The following is an 8345-nucleotide window of genomic DNA, read 5'->3' as shown; positions in this document are numbered from 1 at the left end:
GGACAAATGAAAATGAAACAAATGTGGGTAGAAACGATCAAAACGAAACAAATACGCATTTGAGCAACCTAATGAGAATAGCTGATGAAAAAGTAGATGTAGAACATTTTCCATATGATGATGTAGCAAAAATATTCAATGCTTTAAAAATTAGAAGATGTTAAAAATGCATTACAATTAAAGAAATGATTTTTTTTTTCAAGTCTCTTGGTGTTTTTTTTTTTAATTTTTGAAATCTCGCCCTGATTTTGAAAAAGGGTGAGAAATTCTCACCCATTTTTTTTCTGAGATGAAAACACTGCAACAACATTCATGTCCTGGGGGATGTTTAAATAAAGATATCTTTACCACTAATTATTAAATCTTTCTCAGATGTTAACAAAATAATAATTACAAAAAGCAGTTTTTTTGCTTTAATCAAAAAAGAACCATAATTATTACAGGAAACTCAGTTTTTTTTAGTCAAAGCAAACCAGAAAAAAAAAAATATTTAACAAAAAAAAGTTTTAAAAAATAAATTACTTACTTATATCTACTATATTTTCATAGAAAGGTAATAATCTTCCGGACAAATGATAACACAAAAAGTTTTTATCAAAGAACTAAGTAATTAATTATGCTCTTAGTAAATTAAAACCAAATGGAATTTCCTAGTGAATTAATTTTACCATACAATTGTTTCTAAAACTCTTTTAACTAGAATTTTCGATTATTAAATCAATTTTACACATAAAACATAGAAATAATCTTTAGCTAGTATTAAGAAAATCAGTCCACATTTAGAATATAGAATTTTATTTAAAAAGGTTTGATTATCTCTTTTATTGATATATATATATTTTGCTATTAAAACTAATACTTCAAAATTTTAATTGATGATTGTACATGAAATTTATGAAACTGTTTTTAAGTACTGTTTTAAATATACAGTTACATAGTTATACTAAAATACTACATTTAAGAAACCAGTTTTTAATTCAAATATACTGATGAATTGTGTCTCAAGAGCTTAATATTTCATAAATCTCAAGAGTATGTAAATGATTATTAGACTAATGTTTATTAGACTAATATTTATTAGACTAATCTAATGTTTTGGTTTGTGCATATAAGCAAAAACAAGATTTCACCTAGCCCAAGTCCTGACAGCTTGATTTATTCAAATTTTTTTAACTTTGCATCACCCGGGCACTTTTTTCGTAATCTTAAAAAAAAAAAAATTTAAAACAAATTAACGAAGAGATACAATTTGATCCAATTTTCAATAAAACACCTAACCTTACAAAAAAAAACACTTAACTCTTTGAATAAAAATTCTTTGAGGTAATTAAATTATTATTTGGAAAGAATTATTTCATTTAATTCACACTTTTCAATATTAATGCATAAAAATAGAAAGACAATCACTGGAAGAATACGAATTCATAAATAGTCAGCAAATAAATACAATTAAAAATTCACAACGTAGAAAAATCAAACAAAAAACCTGTTTGTCTGGAAAATCAATCCATTTTTTAACCGGCAGAATTAATACAATAATAGTGCAACTATTTTATCTCCAGGAAGAGATTTTAAATCAAGCAAAAGATTTAACGAATACCTTTTTTAAAAAGAAGAATCGCACGATTGTCAATCAATCCTCCTCAGACACGGAATATATTAATTCAACACCACAAGACAAATGACAAATTTGGAAAATAGGGGAGAAAGACGTAAAAGACGATGCTACAGCGCACGATGCCAGATTCAGCATTACGGAAAGGAAATACCTCCGCCCAAAAAAAAAAAAAAATAGTTAACTAAATAAAACAAATAAACTGAACTCCAAGTTAATTTTATAAATAATGAAATATTAATGACTCAATTTTGTATGTTAACTCTACGCTATGTTAAAGAGTCAATTTTCGAATGTGTTTAATTACAATTACTTGGTTGCAAATAGTTGCGTTAGATGGCAGCACTACCTTCTACGTCAAATGTTATTTTATTTTTCGTAAAACCTTGATGGTGTGAATAGAGGAACTCTAGGCGTGAATAAATAGAAATACAATGATTTTTTTTTTCTAAATATTTGTATCTGTATATCTACATTTATGTCACTTACACACAGAGGTTATGTCAAGGTAAAAGCAGAAGTGGAAAAAAAAATTTAACGTTTTTTAACACAAAAATGTTAAAATAACTTGGGTTGAGCCTTAGGAGTTCTTGTAAGGATAAGGATATAAGAATCGAAATATCTTTACAGATCGGTTTTAACATTTCAAAACATATAAATTAACTTTATTCTCATTTCAACTTTAAACTGAAATAACTAATGTACGCAAAGATAAAATATATGACGTTTTAAGCTTAAACTTATAGACTTCGGCTTATGCATTTTTCGTGTATAGAAATATTCAAAGCAAACTACCTCAGAATTATGGAAGAAATTTTCAGTTCTTAACATTTTTTCAAATTTCTCAAGAAATACTTCCAAGACTATTTAATAACTTCAGAGATGTTTAGATCATGCGATTTCTCATACTTATATATGGTATAAGTTTAATATATGGTATATACTCATATATGGTATAAGTTTAAAGCTTTCAAATGTTTGAGGGACCAACAAAAAATTACGAACGAAAAATAACATGAACACCCTTTGCCAGAAAATATAGCAATAAGCTTGTAACTTTTATACAATGGTAACAATTGGTAATTATTATATGCAGCAACTGCATAAAATTTTGTAACATTTTTATAATATATATATATAAACATTTTTAACACACAAAAAACTAATTTTTCGTTTCTTTACTATAACTATAGAAATATTGAATAAAATTAAGCAAAATTTTTGGAGCCATTTCTTTTTAAGTTAAATAATATTTATCTAAGTATATTTCTTGTCAAATATTTAAAGTGTCTTCTCCATTGTTGTAGAGAAGTGCATTTGTTAATATACCAAGTGAATATTTCTATTTGCTAGCAGCCACTAACCACATAGATTTGTAAAGCATAATGCTCTGATTACAAATATTTATGTTATATATTATAGTAAATAGAACGAATCTTAATTTTCAAAATGTTGGTGTTACTTTTTTCTTCCTTTAAAAAAAAAAACCTATTAGGTCAAGCGTACGAGTTCATAGGAAAAGGACATAGTTTTAGTAGGACAGACGCTAGACACAATTATGTTAAATAAGGTTCGACTGAAAACTACGAGGTTTATTAACTCTGGATTAAACCAGGATGGAATCTCTGCTCTAATCCAATTTTAAATATGGATGATCAATTATATCGAACAAATATGACATAAGTCCAACAAGCGATTTTATCCAACAAATATGACATAAGTCCAACAAGAGATTATATCCAACAAATATGACAAGTCTAACAAGCGAGAGTGATTTGAGCCCCCAAGTTTAATTTTACTTTATGCTTATTTCGACTTATCGCTGGGGTCTGGAACTATTTAAATTTATTTAATACATTTTGAGCGATTTACATCTTAAATTTTAGACGAATCAAATCCTTTACAAAGATAATTGCCAGCAAAACCCTATTTTAAAGATACATCTCAAAAGTGATATGAGACATACATATATATATGTGGGGGGGGTGTAATTTTAAATGGAAAATATCTGGAAAAAATCTATCAAATAGTTCAAGGATCAAAAAAACTTGAAAGTTCTATTTTTAAATTTTAATTTCTCCAACATTATACGATACGATCGATTCCCGTTCATATTTTAGATTTTATTACTTAGTTCAAATAATGTATTGACTTATTCTCTTATAAGTTTACGTTTTTTCGATAATTAGTATATAAAAAAGTAATTTTTTGTTTGCAATTTTATACTTGGATAAACGGTGCACAAAAAATTTAACAATTTCACTGATATGGTAAAATGAGCAACAGTAAAATAAATATCAACAGGTCTAACTTTCTATCACTCTTAATTCTATTATTCTAAACATTAAGACTTATTTCCCATTTTGGCCTATCCCATACATCGCAAGTCAAATATCTGAATCCAAAGGGAGAGGGAATATAGTTCTATAAGAAAACGTTTTGCGTCTGATTTCGTAACTAATTCCAATTTTTTTTATACTATATTACGTGAAAATTTAGGTCATTAAATGTATAGGAAGAACGATACATTTAAAAATTACTACATTAATAAAAGATTTATTAATAGGATAACTGTCATAAAGGATTTATTATTAAGGTATTAATTTAATAATTGAAAACACTTTAATTTACAAATAAGTTAGAACTATTTATTATTTTCAAAAACCTGGGCATCAAGTATAAAACCAATGTTTTGAAACCAAAATTATCACGCATTATAATTTTAGACCAGCTTTAAGTGTTAAAAATAATTCGGCGGTTTGGTAATGCTGTAATTAAGAAATGAAGTTTGTCATCAGATAACCTTGAGATTCAGTGTACCTTGTCTTTGACCGATTGACAAAAAGCTAAACATTTCTGAATTCTGATTTTTATCTATTACTTTTAGTTTTTATTCTTTGCTAATAGAAAAAGCAAAGAAATTCATTCACAAAATATTTTCCGCCACGTAAGTCAATGTTTCCACAAAAAGAACATTTTATTTCAATCTTAACAAAATGAACAACAACCTACCTGGTTTGGAAAAATTGAACTGTACTTTAAAAAAAAGTTCTTTTAAGTGTTACCTGTACTTGGAATTAATTTACCTGGAAAAAATTAAACTTAGAAACACAGATTGTGTGACTGAATAAGAAAATAATGGGAAGTAATTTAATTGTTAAGTTCAAATAGGAAATGGTTTTATTTCGAATATAACATTTTATATTTTTTTAAAATTTCAATATAAATGTTTAATTTTATGCATGGCAATGTCTCATTTTTTTTTTTTTAATTTTGACAAAAACTCAAACGCTAGCTCATAAAATAATGATCTATAGTGATAAAAGTTTTTGTGCAACAATGGATAAGAAATTAATCGAAGCAAAAAGTGGAAAAAAAGGACATAAATTTCAGTAATTTTAGAACAAATTCGAATTTTAAAAGAAAAAAAATCGTTCATAAATAAAAAATGGTCCTGTCCTATCGGTATGTCATAATATATTTCAGACATCAACCATCAACTGTTACTTAAAATTTCATTCTGATTGAATGGTAGAACATGGGCACTTTAAAAAAAAAAAAAAACTATAATTTAAACTTAATATTTTAGAATCTAACAAGAAAACGAACTTTTTTTTATTCCTATTTTATCACAGCTTCAAAAATACCTAATAAGTGTTAATCACCAGAAAGATCACAATTATTCATTTGATTATAAATTCCGCAAATCAAAGTATAAAAACATTCGCTTCAGAACTATTGTTACCCCAGAAAAAGCGTAGTAAAACCAAAATATATCTATTTGAAAAAATAAAATATCCCTTACCACCAAGACTTAAAACCATATATAAGATCGCTAAGTTTGAAAGCTAATAATTAACACAAACATTTCAATTAATCCTTGCGAAGCTTTATATTCATTTTAATTTCGAAACTAACATTTTCAAGCATTACACTGTATTTGCATAATATCAGTCACTAATTTGAACTAGGGGCTCGTGAACTCCTTGCTGCTTAGCAATACTTTTGGCTTTGAGGAGATAAACAGACTTACATAAAATTAAAACATCCCAAATTGTTTTAATGCATCAATTCAGGTTTATTTTTTAAATCTATTGAAATAAAATTTAAAACTTATAATTTTCTCCACTACCATGGCTATTTCAACCACCCACCTTTGTTATAAAATGTCATGTTGTTAAGTTTTGTTATTTAAATATTAGCACTTGTTAATACAGTCAAACCCCGCTATAATGAACTCCCGGATATAGTGAACGAAAGGCTCAGTCCCGTGCCTTGCTATACACGTATAATGTTATTTTCAGTGGATATAGTGAACCAAAAAAGTGAGGAAGTTGGATATAATGAACTTTTTTCTGTCTTCGACTGATTTCCCTTCCCATTTTCTTTGTAATAATTTTGAAATTTCTACTTCAAAATAAATACAAATAGCGGTTTTTAAAACCATCTATAGAAACTACTTTTATGTGCTCGAATGGCAGGTTAGACAGGTTTAAAAAACGGAATAACAGAAATTCAGGAAAAATTATCTGATAGTCGGGAAGTGTTACCATATCTGATGTTGAGGATTGCTCATCAGCTGAAGATTACTAATTTTTATTTGTACGCAAGACGAAGAATGATGAAAAATAAAACATTTTTTGCTACTACATAATATTTTTCAGCCATTTATATGAATATAATGTAATAAAAGGGAGGAGTTTGGAAACCATTTGTGAAATTGCCTGCGTAACGGATATAGTGATCTCCTGGTTATAGTGAACCGAAATTTCGGTCCCTTGAAGGTTCACTATAGCGGAGTTTGACTGTACTATTAAAGAAAGGATATATAATTTATAATCAAAAATGGATTTAGATCATAACAATTTTATAATATATAATCCTTTTCAAAACTAAGTAAAAAGGAATAAGTCATTCAACCTTACTGAATATTCAGTGACCTGGATTGTTTGCATTCAATAAATTGCAACACTATGAATTTTAAAAATAAAAATAATTTTTACTGTTTCTTACACTAGTCCAACTTATTCTAGTTTATGCCAGGAAATTTAATTTTCAAATTATGGTAAAAATTCTTTCTTAAATGAAAAAAAAAATTATAATTTCAATACCTCAAGATTGAAATAGGGATCATAGTAAATTTGTTCAGAATTCAGATTATCTAGAACAGTTCTAAAAAATAATGTTCTTAGCCAGGCACCAGTTTAAAAAAAAAAAAAATGAGAATATAGGATAATAAAATATTAAAAGCAAGAAAAATTTAAAGTTATTTGTATGAATATGCTTACATAGTTAATGCACCTATTAATTAAATTATTAGATTTCAATTGCACTCAAAGAAAAGACTATTAATTAACAAGTTGAATAAAAATTCATGACAAAAAATTTGAAACTCCCCGAGATTTCCCAGTTCCTCCTGATGCGTTACAAACACTGGAAAATTAGAAATACTTCAGAAAATTTTAAAACTAATGATAGCTATGTTATTTTGCTGTATGAAGAAAAATACAAGTTAAAAAGTATTTTAACCCAGACAAAAGACTTAGCAAAACGTACAAATTATAATATACTCTACAAAGATAAGTCATTTAAAATGTTATTATAGCATAACAAAATTCATATCGTAGACAAATTTAATGCCAGTTCATTAAAAAATAAGGAATATGCATTACTCCAGAAATTAAAAAATAAGCTTTTCAGATTAAAAATTTACACAATTTAAAGCTACAGCGCTAAAAAATTCAATATTTTTTAACTTAAAATCTAGTGAGTGTTACAGTTAGAATTTCAAACTCTCCCTTAACAAAAGTGCAGCACTAAAGCCTAGGAAATATTCTCTGCATATAATTAATAGGTTAATTTAATTTCACACAAAAAAGTAAACCCATAATATGCTTGTTATGTGACCAATAATAATTAAAGTATATACAGGGCATCTGCTATATTTTAGATTTTCAAATTCATGATTTTCCATGACACATTCAAAGAATTTTCATGACTTAATGAAGTTACAATTTTCTCTGACAAAAAACACAAAAGTAAATTTAAAAAAGCATTATAATAACATTAATTGAAATGATAGGTATAACCAAAACTGATATACTATGCATCTTCATATTTATAGATTTTAAATTTCAAAACAGAGTAAAGAAAGAGTTGAAACAATAAAATAGCTGAAAAAAATATGAAAGCAAATAAATTTGTTTCTTAATCTCTGCAGAATTTTATTCTAAAGATACTTTTCTTGTTCATCGGAAAGGAAAGAATGACTCCCGATTTTTCTGTTTTCATTTTGAAATAAATAAAGTTTGCCAATGACTGGTTTACTTCAGCTAGAATTTTAAATTAATTAAAAATAATAAAAATTCTTAAATCACAGAAGTTTAAAAGATAATTCGATCTAGAAATGTTTTTTCTTTAATTTTTTTAAAAAACACCGTTTTTAAAGAACATAAGAATATTTTATATTCTAATAAAATATGACTGTGAGTGATGATTTTGTTAAGAATTCAGATATTCGGAACAAGATGAAATTGGGGAGGGGGGGTTCCCTTTTAAAAATTAGGATTTTTTGGCAATCTAAATCCATGATTTTCCAGGATTTTTTTTTAAAAAAAATAGTTAAAATCATGACAAATTTTGTTCAATATTGAAATTCATGACTTTCCAGGTGCGTGGATACCCTGTATATAATTTTAAATGTTTTCACCAGCAATAAGAAACATTCAAC

At 26.6% G+C, this 8345-nt stretch overlaps 1 protein-coding gene across 2 annotated transcripts in view; it reads right to left on the bottom strand.

Annotated features, from left to right (window-relative positions):
- LOC107446238 (AXIN1 up-regulated 1) overlaps positions 1 to 1891 on the bottom strand; it is a 17123-nt gene extending 15232 nt beyond the window's left edge. Inside the window, exon 1 of one of the 2 annotated variants that reach the window (XM_016060835.3) lies at positions 1601 to 1891. The gene's annotated coding sequence lies outside the window, so the exon portion shown is untranslated. Of the gene's footprint in view, positions 1 to 1486 lie in introns of both variants that reach the window. The other variant, XM_043040608.2, reaches the window with a different exon arrangement.
- Positions 1892 to 8345: the final 6454 nt, after the last annotated feature.

The sequence above is a fragment of the Parasteatoda tepidariorum genome, chromosome 3 (genome assembly GCF_043381705.1).
Source record: "Parasteatoda tepidariorum isolate YZ-2023 chromosome 3, CAS_Ptep_4.0, whole genome shotgun sequence".
NCBI classification, from domain to species: domain Eukaryota; kingdom Metazoa; phylum Arthropoda; class Arachnida; order Araneae; family Theridiidae; genus Parasteatoda; species Parasteatoda tepidariorum.
Note: the sequence above shows the minus strand (reverse complement) of the source record. Positions and strands in the feature narration are given on the sequence as shown.